The sequence below is a fragment of the Alosa alosa genome, chromosome 13, assembly GCF_017589495.1.
Source record: "Alosa alosa isolate M-15738 ecotype Scorff River chromosome 13, AALO_Geno_1.1, whole genome shotgun sequence".
In the NCBI taxonomy this organism is placed as follows: Eukaryota; Metazoa; Chordata; class Actinopteri; order Clupeiformes; family Clupeidae; genus Alosa; species Alosa alosa.
The window spans coordinates 6,548,802-6,567,413 of record NC_063201.1 but is presented as its reverse complement, the minus strand read 5'-3'; the positions used below and the strand labels follow the sequence as shown (position 1 = coordinate 6,567,413).

At 42.2% G+C, this 18,612-nt stretch overlaps 1 long non-coding RNA gene across 1 annotated transcript; it reads left to right on the top strand.

Annotated features, from left to right (window-relative positions):
• The first annotated feature begins 12,161 nt into the window (after positions 1-12,161).
• LOC125306121 lies at positions 12,162-15,584 on the top strand. The gene is made up of 2 exons (XR_007195498.1): positions 12,162-12,321; positions 14,487-15,584. It is a non-coding gene; the product is annotated as an uncharacterized LOC125306121 (long non-coding RNA).
• Positions 15,585-18,612: the final 3,028 nt, after the last annotated feature.

Below are 18,612 nucleotides of genomic sequence, written 5' to 3'. Positions count from 1 at the left end.
TCATTAAAGCATGTTTAGACATATTACAGTATGTAACCATATTCCGTCCGTTCGAAAAAAAAAGTTGTGCTAACTGTTCTAGTTTGTTACAAGCAGCATGGGCCGTCAGGCAGGTAGTTAACATAAACATTTTTTGCTAGGCTAGCCTTCCTGCTGCAGCGTTACACCATTTGTACAAGACAAGTGGGAGCTATTTTATCCAGTGTAATTTATCACTTACCACTATCTTGTTTTTTCTTGTCATCCTCTTCCTTTCTCTTCTGGCTTCGGACGCATAACTCCGGCTTCATTATGACTGCGAGGGTTTTTATATTTGGCGGCAGCAGCAGAGACCACAAACCTGGCTGGCTGGCTGCTTTCAGCGACTACTGAGAGGGGCCCCTTGGGGGATCCGGTATTAAGCGATAACAGTGTCGTTGCACTTTACTGCATTGACTATCAAAGGGTGCTCACAGTTTGTCGTTGCATTTATTTTTTAACCAGTGGTTGTCTTGGGGCCTGGCCACTCGGGGCCCCAAGCAATTGCTTGGTTTGCTTGCCTTCTAGCGACGGGCCTGGTGAAGTCTGTGTAGGGTTTTCCAGGCTCCATTTCTTTTTACGAGACACCCTGCTCACCCTGCTCAAATCAGCGTGATCCAGCCTGTCAGCGGACCCCATGCAGTGAAGCTGGCCAAGTCGGAATGTAACTGCCCACTGTAGGTGTGTGTGTGTGTGGTATGTAGGTGTGTGTGTGGGTGTGTGTGTGTGGTATGTAGGTGTGTGTGTGTGTGGTATGTAGGTGTGTGTGTGTGGTATGTAGGTGTGGTGTGTGGTATGTAGGTGTGTGTGTGTGTGTGTGTATGTAGGTGTGTGTGTGGTGTGTGTGTATGTAGGTGTGTGTGTGGTGTGTGTGTGTGTGTGGTATGTAGGTGTGTGTGTGGTATGTAGGTGTGTGTGTGTGGTATGTAGGTGTGTGTGTGTGTGTGTGTATGGTGTGTGTGTGGTATGTGTGTGTGTGTGTGGTATGTAGGTGTGTGTGTGTGGTATGTAGGTGTGGTATGTAGGTGTGGTGTGTGTGTGTGGGTATGTAGGTGTGTGTGTGTGGTATGTAGGTGTGTGTGTGTGGTGTGTGTGTGTGTGTGTGTGTGGTATGTAGGTGTGTGTGTGTGTGTGTGTGTGTAGGTGTGTGTGTGTGTGGTGTGTGTGTGTGTGTGTGGTATGTAGGTGTGTGTGTGGTGTGTGTGTGTGTGTGGTATGTAGGTGTGTGGTATGTATGGTGTGTGTGTGTGGTATGTGTGTGTGTGTGTGTATGTAGGTGTGTGTGTGTGTATGTGGGTGTGTGTGTGTGGTATGTAGTGTGTGTGTGTGTGTGGTATGTAGGTGTGTGTGTGTGTGGTATGTAGGTGTGTAGGTGTGTGTGTGTGGTGTGTGTGTGTGGTGTGTGTGTGTGTGGTATGTAGTGTGTGTGTGTGGTATGTAGGTGTGTGTGTGTGGTATGTAGGGTGTGTGTGTGGTATGTAGGTGTGTGTGTGTGGTATGTAGTGTGTGTGTGTGTGTGGTATGTAGGTGTGTGTGTGTGTGTATGTAGGTGTGTGTGTGTGTGTGGTGGTGTGTGTGTGGTATGTAGGTGTGTGTGTGTGTGGTATGTAGGTGTGTGTGTGTGTGTGTGTGTGTGTATGTGTGTGTGTGTGTGGTATGTAGGTGTGTGTGTGTGTGTGTGTGTGTATGTAGGTGTGTGTGTGTGTGTGGGGTGTGTATGTAGGTGTGTGTGTGGTATGTAGGTGTGTGTGTGTGGTATGTAGGTGTGTGTGTGTGTGTGTATGTAGGTGTGTGTGTGTGTATGTGGGTGTGTGTGTATGTAGTGTGTGTGTGTGGTATGTAGGTGTGTGTGTGTGTGTGGTATGGGTGTGTGTGTGTGGTATGTAGGTGTGTGTGTGTGTGTGGTATGTAGTGTGTGTGTGTGTGTGTGGTATGTAGGTGTGTGTGTGTGTGTGTGTGGTATGTAGGTGTGTGTGTGTGGTGTGTGTGTGTGTGGTATGTAGGTGTGTGTGTGTGTGTGTGGTATGTAGGGGTGTGTGTGTGTGGTATGTAGGTGTGTGTGTGTGTGTGGTATGTAGCTGAGCACTGAGAGGCACATACTGTAGGAAGGGGTCTCAGAAGTGGGCGTGGCATGAGGAGGAACAGAGCTGGAACGTGGGAAAGAGAGAAGAGATGGAGGAAGAGAGAGATGGAGGGAGAGAGTGAGAGAGAGAACAAGAAAGAGTACTAGAGAGAATGATAAAGTACTCTAGGGATAATGATGTGCATGTTCTGCTCTGTGTGATGTAATTTCCTTTCTAAAGCTAAAGTTCAGTTTCATACAGCCATGGCCGTTGTGTTCACAGGGAAACAGAGGAAACACAAAACGGAATGTTACAGTGACAATATTCTAGAACTCAATCTGTTCCACTGCATGCGTCTTCATCTCCATTCCAACCCTAGAACTGTTAACCCTGACTCCTCCCATGAGGGAATGGTGGAGAAAGAGGGGGATAGAGAGGGAGCTGTAGAGGAAGAAAATGTGGGATGGTGAGAAATGGAGGAAGATATAGAGAGGGAATTGTGAAGGGCATGTGTGTGTGTGTGTGTGTGTGTGTTTATTATCTTGTGTTTTTTATCAACGCTACCACTAGAGGGCTCTGTTACCCTAAGCATGGAAAACACAGTGGTGAATATCATACATACATTTACAAATCCAAATACATCTCTAGACTGCATAGAGATTTAGATTTAATGAAGAAGTCATCCTGTAACATTTACTGTACACATCAAGCATCAAGTAAATCATCTTTGAACAAGTGCACAGACGTATGGAAACATGACAGATTTCACTTAAGGTGGACTTCAATCCCATTCTGGCCTCACAGTTCACACTTCAGTTACACCTACTGAAACTTAAACTAGAGAACACAATTGTATCTGCAGTGCTGTCAACTATTTATGTTTTTCCCCACACAAGTCATTTATCTGGTAAAGGGAGGTGGGGACAGGCTTTCTTGTCTCTAATGACTTGAGGTTCACACAGTTGCCACCCACACAGAGCTATGACTCATTTGCATATCATGCTATCATGATAACTGAGGCTTTCCAGTTATACTTGGTGGTTATTTATCACCCTCCAGGATAACTTGACTGCTTGTTGCTCTCTATTATTATTTGTTGGTGATTCTCAAATTCTATTTAGTCTATTATAATCATTGGCTATATAATTTCACTTTAATGTCTGTAATTTAAAGTAATGTTTATTGATGTCATGGACCTGTATGCTTTGTGTCGCTCAAGATTAACTCAAATTACTGGTATAGCCAATTATATTTGTGTGATTTGTGTATTCAAAAACCCATTTTACTGGAACAGCAGTTACAATCTTGTGTGCCGGCAAGTCCAAAAAAAAAAGGAAAAGTCCCACATCATCAATCAATCGGCTCATTCAGTGCGGACACTTTAGACTTTAGACTTTAGAGAGATCAGAATCGACCAAGCTTTAGTGTGAGCAGGTTTATAACAGTGCTGCACCATTTGTTTTCCAAATGGTAAAAGAACTAGATGTACCGCAGAGCGGTACAAAATATGACCGCCGCCCAGTCCAGCACTATAGGGGCGTTTTCTTCGGTTTTCTTGTTGTCCTAATTCTTGAGAGACTAAAATCGATGACGCGAGACTTCTTGAACGTTTAAAGATTCAGTGAAATAAAAATAGTCACTTTACAAACAATTATCTTCCAAACTTAAAATCCTTCAGCAGTGACAATAGTTCCATGTAGTCACGGTCAAAGACTGTTGCGCTCTGACGTCTCTCACCACAATCTCTAAGTTTGCTGCACTCATCCGTGAAGTCAGTCAAAGGTCAAATATAACGTGCAATACTAAATTGCACAACAGCTATTTATAAATCTCAAATATTCAAATATTGGGCACCCGTGTATTTACCGGTTAAGCACTCTGGACTTGTAACGGAGGTTGCGGTTCGAGCCCGACCAGTGGGCAGCTGAAAGTGCCCGCCTTCAGCACACCTAACCCCTCACTGCTCCCCGGCGCCCGCCCGTTGTAGCAGGCAGCTCACTGCGCCAGGATTGATGTGTGCTTCACCTCACTGTGTGTTCACTGTGTGCTGTTTGTGTTTTACTAATTCACCGATTGGGTTAAATGCAGAGACCAAATTTCCATCACGGGATCAAAAAAGTATATATACTTATACTTATACCTATATTCCAAAAATAATACAGATATTTAGAATTAAATTATTTCCTTCATATTAACATTATGGCTCTTACAAGCACATTTTTTCCAGAAAAATAAGTCACGCTTGTCAAATTGTGTTCATTTCCTACTTTGTTCCTTTTTTGTGTGTTTGTAATTGAGTGTGTGCATAGTGTGTGGTTGTTTTTGTGTATATGTGTTTGTATGTGTTTTTTTGTGTGTGTGTGTGTGCGTGCGTGTGTTTGTAGGTGTGTTTGTATGTGTGGGTGCGTGTGTGTTTATGTGTTTGTGTGCGTGTTTGTGCGTGGCGTGTGTGTGCATGTATGTGTGCGTGCATGTGTAGTGTGTGTGTTTTTGTGTATGTGTGTGTGTCTTTAAGTATGTGTACATAAATAAAGCAAATCAGGGAACCACCTACTCTGTGCGATAAGTGCCATGGGATCTTTAACAACCATGGTGAGTCAGGACCTCGATTTAACATTCATGCAAAGGAAAACATCTCCTGCAGTACAGTGTCCCTGTCACTGCAATAGGACATTAATGATTGATTTTGTTTGGTGGCTTTTGGCCACGGGAAAAGATGCCACCTACTGGCCAGCCACCAATACCGCTTCCAGCAGGATCCTAGTCTTCAAGGAGGTTTCGTATCCAAGTACTAACTAGGCCTGCTTAGCTTCAGTAATTCAGCAAAGGATTAGGGTATCTGCTGGTCTGGCTGCTGGCTAAAAACAAAGGTGAAAGGCATATAAGATTCTAACTGTCTCACTGAATTGCATTATGCACACTCAATTCTCACTGGTATCTGCTAGACAACAATTACCAAAACATGATTAGTTCATAGATTTCACATGTAAAACATTTGATACAACACCATCCTCATCTTGCCTGTTCATAATTCTGAAATTCTTGACCCATTGACCACTGGGGCAAAATACACAAAAATTGGTCATCCTAGGCCCTACAGTTCTCAAGATATTCACAGAAAACTCTGTTGGTGTCACGGTCACTAAATGTACACATACATTCATTTATTGTATGGCTCCCCATGAGCGAAAGTCCACAAAACTTCATGCATTGGAGGGTGTCATAATGATCCTACACTTTTGTACAGTTTTGACCATGTCAGCCAGAGTTATTGTGATTAAAACACCTGTGGCTAAACATGAAAAGTGGTTATGGGATGGTTTTGACATGGCCTTAAAGATCAACATACAAAAAGGTGGTCCTCCTAAACCCTCACGGTTCCCAAGATATTCACAGAAAACTGTGTCTGCCCTACCCTCCTTTTAGGGGGTCCAGTCCCAGCGATGGGGGCTACAGATCAATCTGGCAACTTGATGGTTCCATGCTAAGGATTAGGGTGGTGGTAGTGTAGTGGTTAAGGAGCTGGGCAAACGTGTATTAGCCTTTTTTTTTTTTTTTTTTTTCTTTTTTATGATTTATTTATTTATTTATTTTTTATTATTTGCAAACATCATTGACATTACAGAAAAATGCAACACTCGACATGCACATGAATACTACATCGACAAACAGGCGTACATTACATAAACACATACTGTAACTTAACAAGACATCACATTGACTTGGCTGTATGTGTTTTTGTGTGTGTGTGTGTGCGTCATGCAGGTTTGTAGGTGTGTTTGTATGTGTGGGTGCGTGTGTGTTTATGTGTTTGTGTGCGTGTTTGTGCGTGGCGTGTGTGTGCATGTATGTGTGCGTGCATGTGTAGTGTGTGTGTTTTTGTGTATGTGTGTGTGTCTTTAAGTATGTGTACATAAATAAAGCAAATCAGGGAACCACCTACTCTGTGCGATAAGTGCCATGGGATCTTTAACAACCATGGTGAGTCAGGACCTCGATTTAACATTCATGCAAAGGAAAACATCTCCTGCAGTACAGTGTCCCTGTCACTGCAATAGGACATTGTGATTGATTTTGTTTGGTGGCTTTTGGCCACCGGGAAGAGTGCCACCTACTGGCCAGCCACCAATACCGCTTCCAGCAGGACCCTAGTCTTCCAAGGAGGTTTCGTATCCAAGTACTAACTAGGCCTGCTTAGCTTCAGTAATTCAGCAAAGTTAGGGTATCTGCTGGTCTGGCTGCTGGCTAAAAACAAAAGGTGAAAGGCATATAAGATTCTAACTGTCTCACTGAATTGCATTATGCACACTCAATTCTCACTGGTATCTGCTAGACAACAAGTACCAAAACATGATTAGTTCATAGATTTCACATGTAAAAACATTTGATACAACACCATCCTCATCTTGCCTGTTCATAATTCTGAGAAATTCTTGACCACTGGAGGCAAAAATACACAAAAAATTGGTCATCCTAGGCCCTACAGTTCTCAAGATATTCACAGAAAACTCTGTTGGTGTACGGTCACTAAATGTACACATACATTCATTTATTGTATGGCTCCCCATGAACGAAAGTCCACAAAACTTCACATGCATTCGGAGGGTGTCATAATGATCCTACACTTTTTGTACAGTTTTGACCATGTCAGCCAGAGTTATTGTGATTAAAACACCTGTGGCGCTAAACATGAAAAGAGTGGTTATGGGATGGTTTGACATGGCCCCTTAAGATCAACATACAAAAAAAAGGTGGTCCTCCTAAACCCTACGGTTCCCAAGATATTCACAGAAAACTGTGTCTGCCCTACCCTCCTTTCGGGGGGTCCAGTCCAGCGTGGGGGCTACAGATCAATACGAAAAACGATGGTTCCATGCTAAGGATTAGGGTGGTGGTAGTGTAGTGGTTAAGGAGCTGGGCTAGCGTGTAGTAGCCTGAAAGTTTTTTTTTTTTTTCTTTTTTATGATTTATTTATTTATTTATTTTTTTATTATTTGCAAACATCATTGACATTACAGAAAATGCAACACTACGACATGCACATGAATACTACATACGACAAACAGACGTACATTACATAAACACATACTGTAACTTAACAAGACATCACATTGACTTGGCTTCCACAAACATAACACAACATAACATTAATAAGAGAAAGGCTAAGGATGATTTATGCCCAGGATGATTACAGATATGATTATCAGGGATGAAATTGATGACCGGAATGAAAAGAAGGGGATGGGGGGGTGCGGATGGTAGCTCTAAGAGTGTGAATGAGGTGGTGTTGGGATGGGGTGGGGATGGGGGTGAGGGGTAGTGAGTATGTGAGGATGTATGTGTGTGTGTGTGTGTGTGTAAAAGATATGTATAAGGCTGGTTTGCTGTTGGGCCAGGAGGAGAGAAGCTGGAACATAGAGAGGGAGAGAGGGAGGGTTTCAGAAGAGGAGTTGTAATTATTCTATTAATGATAAGTATAATAATAGGAATAACTGATTGCCTGGTTGATTGCCTGACTGATTGCCAACCTGGGCACCCATTAATGGCCACAGTTCCACCCAGCCCCTGCAGTTATACTGCGACGAGCTGACAGAGGGGAGGACCCGTGCCACCCATCGCCTCAGGCCCCCAGCATATGCACACATCCCCCACTACCACGACCAACCACACCTCGCCCCCAGACCTTCACCCAACACGCCACTCTTGACCTAAATATGTACAGTATGTGAATGGCTAGGTTGAGGGATCTATCTAGAATGTAGCATTAAAAGAAGTGGGCATGCATGGTGAATATCTGTCAGGATTTCCCCATGCACACCACACTTACCCTGTGTAAGATGTATGCCTCAACAATGTGTGCATTAAAATAAGTGAGGCATGCAGATAGACACCTGATGAGGCATCTACCTGCACTCCACTCTTAACCTAGCCTGTTTTGTAGTTTTTGTTTATGTATGTCACCTAACATGTAGTGCGATTAAAAGAGAGTAAAGCGTGCTGTGTGCTTCCAGGACAAGGCGGTGCATGAGCTGCATGAGGAGGGTGCACACGGGGGGCCCAGGGCCAATAGATAACCCACAGGACCCAACCACTGCCAAAACCACACAGCGATTCGCCAGGACCGAAGTCTCCCAAGCCATCCAATGGGGCCCCGGCAGAATAACGATGGGAGAGGCAGAGAGAAAGAGTGAAATTAGTAAAGTTATCAGAGAATGTAAATAAAAGGGGGAGGGAAAGAAGGGGATGCTATTTATATTACTACTACTACTACTAATAATAATAATAATAATAACAATAATAGTTCCAGCTACCCTCCCCTGCCTAGTGTTCGATGATATGTGTATCTGTTGATGAAGTGTGTTATGATCGTGTGGAGATGGAACTCAGGCAAAGAGGGTCAGGACTGTAAGTAGGTGATAAAGGGGTACCAAGGAGAGGTTGTATCCTGAGTATTGATTAAGTTTGTAGTTGATAGGTTTTCTAATGATATATAGTCTGTTAACAAGTTTTTCCAATGAGTGATGTGAGCTTTTTTCTTAGATTTCCAGTTCATGAGGATTGTTTTCTTGGCGATAGTCAGCGCTACCAGTAGTGTTTTATTGCCGGAGTTGCTTAAATTGACTGTGGATGTATCACCAAGTATGCATAAGGAAGGGGATGCTGGGATGTGACAGCCAAAGATGGAAGAGAGAGATTTTGTGACACTCACCCAGAAGTGGTTGATTGGAGTGCAATGCCAAACCGCATGAATGTATGTATCTGGGTTATTTTGTGTGCAGTGAGTGCAAAGATCCGAGCCAAACCCCATTTTGCCAATTTATGTGCAGTGAAGTGGAATCTGTGAAGAACCTTGTATTGTATTAGTTGTAGATTACTATTCTTTGTCATGAGGTAGATGTTTTTGCACATTTTGGTCCAGAAGTCGGCACCGGGAGTAATTGATAAGTCTGATTCCCATTTGTGATATGGCAGGCCAATTGTTTTTCTGAACAAGATATAATTTTGTAAATTTGGGAGAGTATTTTTTGGGAGAGGGAATATTAAGCAGCTCTGAGATTGGTGGGGAATGTCAAGGTTAGCTGTCTGGATGTTAATTTTTCCTAGGATAGATGATTTAATTTGCAGGTATTGTAAGAAGTGTTTACTCTCGATGCCGCGGCTTCTGGACCAAACAGGAAAAATGAGGCCAGATTATTGTCTTGAAGAATGTGTTGAAGGTGAGTGATGCCCTTTCCCATCCATGTGTGAAAGTTAAGTGTTTTTTATTGACGGTGAAATCTGGGTTATTCCAAATCGGGTGCGAATTGATGGTGCTATAGGTGAATCAGTGATGTGGTAGAATCTCCACCAGGCTGTCAGAGTAGCTGAAATTGTTGGGGCTTTGAAGGATGGATGTTTTTGACCGACTGACTGCAGAAAGGGAGATCTGAGATTTTAATTTCTTTACAGATTGTTTGTTCTAGGTCTAACCAGGTGTTGTCTGAGGGGGTGGGGTGTAGCCATTTGTGGATGAAGTGGAGCTGGTTGGCCAGGGCATAGTGCTGGAAGTGTGGGGCCTCTAGTCCTCCCATTGCTTTTGGTTTTGGAGAGTGGGCGAGTTTGATCCTTGGGGTCTTATCTTTCCAGTAGAATTTAGTGATTAATGAATCGAGAGACTTAAACCAGAGGGTGGTGGGCTGGGTTGGAATCATAGAGAATAGATAGTTTATTTTGGGCAGTATTGTCATTTTGATTACTGAGATTCTGCCCATGATGGATAATGGGAGGTTCTTCCAGCGTTGAAGGTAGTAGCCTGAAAGTTGTAGGTTCAATTCCCGGCTTCTACTGTTGTGCCCTTGAGCAAGACACTTAACCCCAAGTTGCTCCGGGGACAATGTGATCCCTTGTAATATAGCTGACATATGTAAATCACTTTGGTCAAGAAGTGTCTGCTTAATGTAATGTAATGTAATGCTATCCATGTGGAGCTACATGCCCACCAAGTTTCGTGTACCCCGGTCTTTCAGTGTCCCGGGAATCCTTGACGGAAAATTGGCCATGTAAAAAAAAAAAAGAAAAAAAAATCTGACTAAACCTACTTCGCTGTGCGGTGGTCATAATAATATGTCTCTACTGAACTAAGTGTGCATGGAGCACTGCAAGTGCATGAGTGGACTCACTCATCTCTCTCACTCTGACTCACTGACTCTCTGAGGTGGCTGTGGAGCACATGGTCACCATGATCACATAAATAGAAGCATTTGACACCATAGACCATGACCATAATATTATGTTAGAGAAAATGGAAAGGTTTGGAAATAGAGGTTTAGGGCTGGAATGGCTGAAAAGCTATATCTAAAATAGGAGTCAGTATGTACAAGTGGGCAACGCCATGTCCAAGCTAGCTAGCATCAAGTGTGGGTGCCACAGAGTTCGATAGTTATATAATGACATATATTTAAATGACATTTTTGCAGATGACACCAACATTTTCTGTTCAGACAATTGTTTACAGAGGCTAATGGAGAAGGTGACAATAGAATTAGGTAAATTAAAAATGTGGTTTGATGTAAACAAGTTATCTTTAAATTTGAAAAAAAAAAAAAAAGATTTTTCGAGATCGAAAAACACATTCAACTGCTCGGGTAAGCTTAAGGATGGAAACTGTTTAGTTAGAGAGAGTGTATGACAATATCTTTTTAGGGTGTGATAATACACCACAAATTCAGTTGGAACCCACAACCATGTATGATCCAAAATTTCCAGAAGTATCGGGGTGTTGAGTAAAGTCAGACGCTTTCTTAACTACAGATCTATGAACCCTCTCTACAGCACACTGATTCTACCTTATTTAACGTAATGTGTTGAGATTTGGGGAAATGCCTGCAAAACCACCCTACAGTCAGTGTGCACAGTTCAGAAAAGAGCAATACGAATTGTGAATAATGTTGACTTCAATGACCATACCAACTTATTGTGTCGATAGGCTATAGCAGGGGTGGCGAACGCATGCAGCTCTTTGCCTGCTCTCATGCAGCTGCTCACCTGATGTTCTCACTTCTCCTTGGATTTAGAGTTTTTTTATTTTTTTAAATAGCCTATAGTTCTGGTAAATGAAAATGCCACAATAGTTAGGCTGCATTGTTTAAATTAAAATAATTTTACCGTCATGTTATGGATAGGAATCTAGCCCAAAAAGAAGACACGTTTGTTTCTTTAGCTAGGTGTAATGCTACTGTTGCAATCAGGAAAACCCTGACGCTAAGCGTAAATAGAAAGAGGAACACAGACATTCAAAAGGAGGATTCATCTTTTTTGTAGACTAGCATAACCCTTCTGGTTGATATGTCAACGTAACCAAAATAACACTGTTAAAAATGTGTTCTACACGTTAGTTTGGTACTTGTATAAATAGTGTATTTTAATGGTTTGTCTGAAAGGATTAGCCTATAGGCTACTTGACAGGATGTGGTGTGCTTAGCTGTCTTTCCTCCATTTTAACTTCATTTTACAGAGTTGAGACAGACAATGACGCAGAGAGCACAGAGTCCCGCTCCTCCCCGAGAGCGCTTACAGTAGTTTCCAGAAGTAAGTTTCCCATTCATTTCTCCAATCGAGAGTCCGGCTTAGGCTAACCAGCTACGAAGTGACTCATAATCATACAACATATCATTTCGAGTAAAAATCGAACAGAAAAAGGCGGAGAAATTGTCAATGGAGAAATTGTATTGACTTCTTACTTCTGGAATCAGCAGGGGGTGGGACTGTTGCAGTCTATTTATCTGGATAGGTTTAACCGTTGATTTAACCGTTGTGCTGAATACGCGGAAATAAGGCACCCACCAGCCCAGCACAAACTCACAACACGGTAAACAAAATCAGATTTTTAAGGCAGTAAATGCTCCCATTGAGAACCAAACCAGAATTTGTTCAAATCTACACACCTATGGCTACTAAAAAAAAAATGTTCTGATTGGTGAATGACTATCCAGTTGCGTACAGAGTCATTTGAACTATGCCCGTTGATCACGCCTTTTGTGCAGTAGAAAATACATTGCAGACTCCCAGACCAATTCTCAATCATAAATGATTGAGCTTGGTCTGGTGATAGCAACACTAGTCTGAGGGCAAAATATCAGGGTAAGGCAAAGTCCCATATCATGAAGTCATAAAAGTTATAAACACGTCTTGGACAAGTACACTCTGCAACACAACACCTGCCTGGCTGAACAGAGAACAGTGGATCAAGCTCTAAGGAAAGGTATATCATTTTAATCCTAGAGCAACTTACTGATTGAATACGTTGTCCTTGTGTGATGCACTTTGAGTAGTCATGAGCTTTTACTCTGATGTATTTAGACTTTACTTACAGTAGACCTGTCTTGGTACAAATAGGAAAATAACACTGCATTTCTGAAAGTGCATTTACATATCTTTAGCTTGAATTAACTGACAGAACATTAACAAGGGATATTAACCACTGCAGACAGTTTTGCAATCCATACTGATAGGCATTAAATTGTCTTTGGGCATAATATTTCGGAATGTGTTGACATTCAAGTGGCATTTAACTTTCATGATACAGTATGATGGTTGGGTTTATGTTAAGATCGGGCTAGGATCTACCTCGTATATTAACCAATGTGCCAGGTGTTCTGAGCTCTCACTTCTGTCTGCCATTAACCGCATGGTGCAGCTTAACATCCATTGTTCCATGGTTTGGTTTGTGAGAATAACTTGCAAGTGTTCATCTATAGGCTATTATTATGTTTGAAGGTTTATAAAAGAAAGGTTTTTTATTTTAAAAAGCTACAGGCTAACTGGTTCAATCTGCTTCCTGTGCTAAGCTAATGGTGTCAAACTGGGCTACTGCATGCACACAGCAGAGAAAAGTATATATCCTCCTATCTAACTCTGGGGTAGATGACAAATAAGCTCATGTTGTGGGGAATGTCCACTTCCGAATCCAATTTTTCAATTAACAATTACCACTTGACTATTTAGTAATTTAGCACTCTGGAACAAGGCGTCCGAAGGAGACAATGTAGACAGAAGATTTTCTGGAGACTGTTGACCTTTATTCTCCATATTGCAATGATAGTACAGCCTAACCAAAGTCCAGACCAACCATCAAAGCAATAGGGAGGAGATGTCATCAGCTGGGGCCCCCGACGAGATCTGCCTACGGAGGGCTATACACTATATTTTATACTCCTCGGCCCTTGAGACGTGCCACCCTCTCATGTCATCTCCAACAACTCCCTTCACCAATCAGTACCTCGCATGGTGGAAACCATCTTCCCATCATGCATAAAACTATATGCAAACCTGTCTAATGCATAGGAAACATATGTAAAATAATGGTTTTCTGGTTCTTTCCAGTTTGGGGAAATAGGGCCTTCTTATCTGATTCTCTTCCTAGCTGGACAGGCCCTAAATCATAAGACACAGCGGCCTCCTACTCCCTGTCCTGTCCGGTGCTCACCAACTGGATAACACCCCCCTTCCCTTGACCATGTAAGGAGGAGATGCTCTCATCCTGGTACCCCCAGTACTTTTCCACTCACCCCTGTCCTCTGATAGTTGGTGACAGTTGGCAATGACCTCACCCTGCTCACAGCACATGCAGTGACATTATGACACTCATGACTACATTCTTCTAAAACATGAAAACCCATGCAATAAACCCATGATTACAACCCTTTAAATCATGAAAATCCACCATACTCATTTCACGAAAAGTTGCAATTTTCCTTCAAACCTGCAAGTGTCCACCTATGGGACACTACTACATCCGGTGGTTTATAAAATAATTATTGTAAATTTAGAGTCGGGGCTTCTGAGTTAGATGGTGTAGAATGGCTCAGAGGGCGGATTTCTTTACTCATCTTTATTAACTACACAGGTGCTAATAGACATTTCGTGTTCAACACCAGCAGCATTCAACAGGCGATCAAGGGCATCACATTTACATGATGGCGTTTCTCATCAGGCCAATCACAGCTCATCAACACATATCCTACAACATTCTACAGATATAAATGACTAGATTACAAGATGTACCACTTCATTATTTTTTTATTTCACCTTTTTTCAACCAGGTGAAAACCCATTGAGACCTTCAGCCTCTTTTGCAAGGCAGCCCTGACATAGAGACATTCCACAACAATAAGATAAAACATAGTAAAAGAGTACCCTGGAAATCCAGAGTTCTCACGAGAGCACAATGGAATTGTCTCTGCGAGACACTCTGGCAAAGAGCAATGATGCACATTACTTTTTCCCCACCATTCCGGGGAACCAGCTAAACTGATGAAGACAGCATTTCTGGATTTCCAGGGTACTCAAAAGCAGCTATTTAAGATGTATCTTTGTTGAGGACTTTTTAGCTAAAAAAATTATGTTTGTCTTTTTCTGTATCCACAGTGTCTTCCTGACCACATTGGAGCTGAACAGCAGTAGATGCCCAAACTGCACCTGGGGGGGGGGGACAAGGAAAGTTCAGCTTGGAAGAAACTTCAGAAAATGGCCTCAAGACCAAATTTATTGAGCAAAGAGCCGCCACCTGATTTCTTTATTCATTTACTTATGAAAGACACTTCTTCATTCCTCCAAGAGTTTGACAACAATGAATCAAGGGTTAGAGAGATTGTAGGGGAGCTGAAGGCCACTTCTATTGAAGTCAAAGATATATGGGACAAAAGAACCAAACAGTGTAACACTGGAGCTATTGTTTCAGGAATAGGGTTCCTTGCAGCTCCATTTACTGCAGGGCTGAGTTTACTAGCCTTGACTGCTGGTGGAGCTACCCTTGCTTATGCAAAGATACAGAAAGACAGTGAAGAGAGTGGAGGTGCAAAGAAGGTAGAAACACTGGGGAAAGAATTGCTGGAGATTGTTGAACCACTGAGGAAGAAAGCAGAGGAAATAAAGACGACGTGTGAAACGCTGGAGGAAAAGTCAGGTTCAGATGAAAGTGCTCTGGGTGAAACGGATGAGTTTCAGAAGATCCTCAGACGAGTGCCAGAAGTGAAGAAGATGAGTGTGGGGGTGATAGATGTAGTTGTGGCCCTGATGCAGAAATTCAGTAAAATGCTAAAACCCCTTCCAAGACCTGATCGTGACGATATAAAGTTTAAAACAAAGATAGAGTTTGAGAAAGAGAACACAACGACACTAGATAACATCCTCCAGGTAGCTGAACTGAGTCAGAAGGTTGTTGATGAGTTTGATAAGATGAAGAAGGAACTTGGAGAATTTCCATGAAAGTACAAAACTGTGGAAATGTCACCACAACCCATCCCTGTTAGCCTGCAAGCCTCTAAAGTAACTTACAGGATCTATGTAACTTGAATGTATAGCCTGAATAAATAACCTGAATATATTAAAGCAATATGGCACGAAAGGTGCATTGGTAGCAGATATCGCCTTGACTGTGATTTGTCCATGATAAGGTTGTAACAGAAAGTTAACGTTTCCACAGTGATTACTCTCAAGAGTTTCAATAAAAACGATGTACAAACACCTTAAGGCTCTTTTCTATAAGTTTACATTGGTAGGCCAAAGTGTTGCCAAGACCAGTTTGGGCTAATTGGTTCCATACTGCTGCACATTATTATGTAGAATAGTTGTCTTCCAAATACATTTATTTATTAGGGTCTTTCAAGATTATTGTAACATCAGCACAAGTCAATAACTGAAACTGCTGCTACACTAAGTCTTACCAAACGTAACTGAGATATGTATGTGGGGCAAAACTGGTTTGTGCATCTCTCTAGAGGAGCAGACAACATCTATCATTTCCCAACCCACTTCATATCATTTATATAGCTGCTTTTGTAGTTCCTCTTGTGGTTGTAACTGCTCTTGTAGATATTATTAGAGTTGTGGTATCTCCTGTTGGCGCTCTTATACAGTAGGTGCTTTTTTGGGTGATCTTTAGGTCAGTGGTTCTCAAACTTTTAACAATGAGTAGCATCATGGGCAGATTATGAACTTTCGGGCCACTGGGCCTAGATGTATTAAGGGCCCCCCCACTTATTGTCATATATGTGGGAGCGGGGGGATTGGGGGTCCTCCCCCAGAACATTTTTAATTTGTTTGATGTGATTTCCTGTATTCTGGTGCATTTTGGGGATGGCCAATACTAAATGCAATCTAATTCATAGCCTACATCCTGATTTGATGATATTGAGGCAATGATTCCATGCAAAGGCTTGGGCTTCAGGGCCCCCTGACCTCTTGGGCCCCTGGACCCGGTAAGCCCGTGCAGTAATCCATTCCTGAGTAGCATGGCCATGGCGAATAAAGTAATCTATCTATCTAGTATCTATCTATCTGTCATCTATAAAACAGCTTAAACCCTTAATATTTTCTTAAATTAATTAACTTTGATTAGTTAGAGAACCTGGTGGATCGTTTTGTGCATGAAGTAAAGTAATCTATCTATCTATCTATCTATAAAACAGCTTAAAACCTGATTAGTACCTGGTGGATCTCCAACTAATCAGAAAAATAATCAGGGTTTAAGTTAGCCTGACGAGCCAGACCCACATTAAAATGTAGGGTCTGGGTACTCACCGTTCGCAGTGCTCAGTCCGAGGGGCAGGATAATCAGTTGTCTTTCAAATTCCCTCTGCACGCAATAGGACAGCGGCAGCGCTATGAGTCCCATGCGTTTCCCACCAGCGGAGCTAGTTGGCTAGTTCAAACGTTTGCCAACTTAATAAAAGCTTAACTCGTGTCACACTGTTCACCAACAGCAACATCCATCTTATTTGTTTTCAAGTAGCAGGGAATTCAAGCCAAACCTTTGCAACTCTGCCATCAATCATTATGTTAAGCCCACCTAACGACTCTATACGACGATTTCATTGGCCTGATTGAGTTTCGATTTCTGGAGCTCACAAGCCAACGGAGAGTTGCTAGACTAGCCCTGGCAGCAAATGTAATTGATTGATGTAATTTGCTAGGCTAGGTTTCTAGGCTAGGTTTAAGTTGTTTTAGGGATATAGGGCTGTATTTTGGGCACCAGCGCATGGCGTAAAGTTCGTTTTCCACCCGTGCAAAGTTTAATTTGGTATTTTGCACGTTTATTTTTTTAAACATCGCGCCCTGGGGTGTGGCAATCAACAACCTAGGGAGGGGCCTGGCGCGTGGTCTAAAAATCGCTATCATACACCACCTAAACCTGGTCAGAAGTCAATGGCTAGTTGTTCATATGCTATTTTAAGAGTCAAGAGTCATATTGGCAGGTGCACGCACCATCCTTCTATCATTCATGAACGCACACCAGCGCACGTCCATGCAAAGCATTACAAATTGCACGATTACAATGGGAAACATAATTAGAATAAAGATATTACGAAATACTGTACATCTCATGATGAGTAGTTATTCACCATCATTTGCAAATTGGTAATGATGGTTAAAATTGATTAGGGGAGAGGCGAGAGAAACGTATGGAGCACAGCTGAAGACGCACTGTCACGAGATATAAGCAACTCCTCTGCAGGATAAATGTTGTTTTATTCAGTCAATTGAGCAATATTAGGGTAAGTGTTGCTTTTTCCAGCCTATGTTTTCGGTGGTAACCCATTGTCAGTCAATAGTGAAAGTAACTGCATATAACTGTCTTGTCGTTGACTGACTCCTTGGTGAAGTTAGTTTCACTTTGCCAATGAGTTCAAATAATAGACGAGTGCAAATGCGTGAAGGCTAGGCTAGGTTTTAGTAAAGCATGGTTTAAGAATGACTATTCCATACGGTCTCGCAAGCAGCCACCTTCAAATGCGCCGTTGAATGCCAAAATACCGATGCATTTATTTTGACATATCGCGCTTTGCGCCGTTAAAGGGACAGATGTCATTCTCATTGGTTTAAAATGATGTTACGATCCAAACACACCCATATGACTGATTAAAAAACCTAGGAACACCTTGTTGCGCCATGCGCTCCACGTTTGATAACGAAACTCCTCCCAATGGACATCCTACTAAATTTGAATAGACTTTTGACGAGTGACGATGCACTTTAGAATGTCATGATAGGGCCCATAAAGATAGATAGATTACTTATAGCAACACAAAAGACTTTTTTGTACCTTAAAATAATGTATCCAAAATTGTTTCAGTGTTCATCAACTCGTAACAGGGTGAACGGCACTTCTGCATTCGCTTCGCGACATATTCTACCTTGTCTATGGACATTGTTATTTGCAAAGCCGTTGCTGGATAAATAAATAGCGTGTGTGCGTGCGACAGAGGAAAAGTTCTTTGTATAAGGTTTATACAAAGGTTTATATAAGGTCTCACAGTTGATGGTGTATGTCAGAGTGAAAACAAAGCCATGAGGTCAAGATAATTGTCCGTAAAACCTGCGAGACAGGGTTGTGTGAAGACACAGATCTGTGGAGGGATACAAAAATATTTCGGCAGCATCGGAAGTGGCCAAGAGCACGGTAGCCTCCATCATTCTAAAATGGAAAACAACCAACAGTCTTCCTAGATCTGGCTGCTCAGCCAAACTGAGTAATCCGGGACAAAGGGCCTTG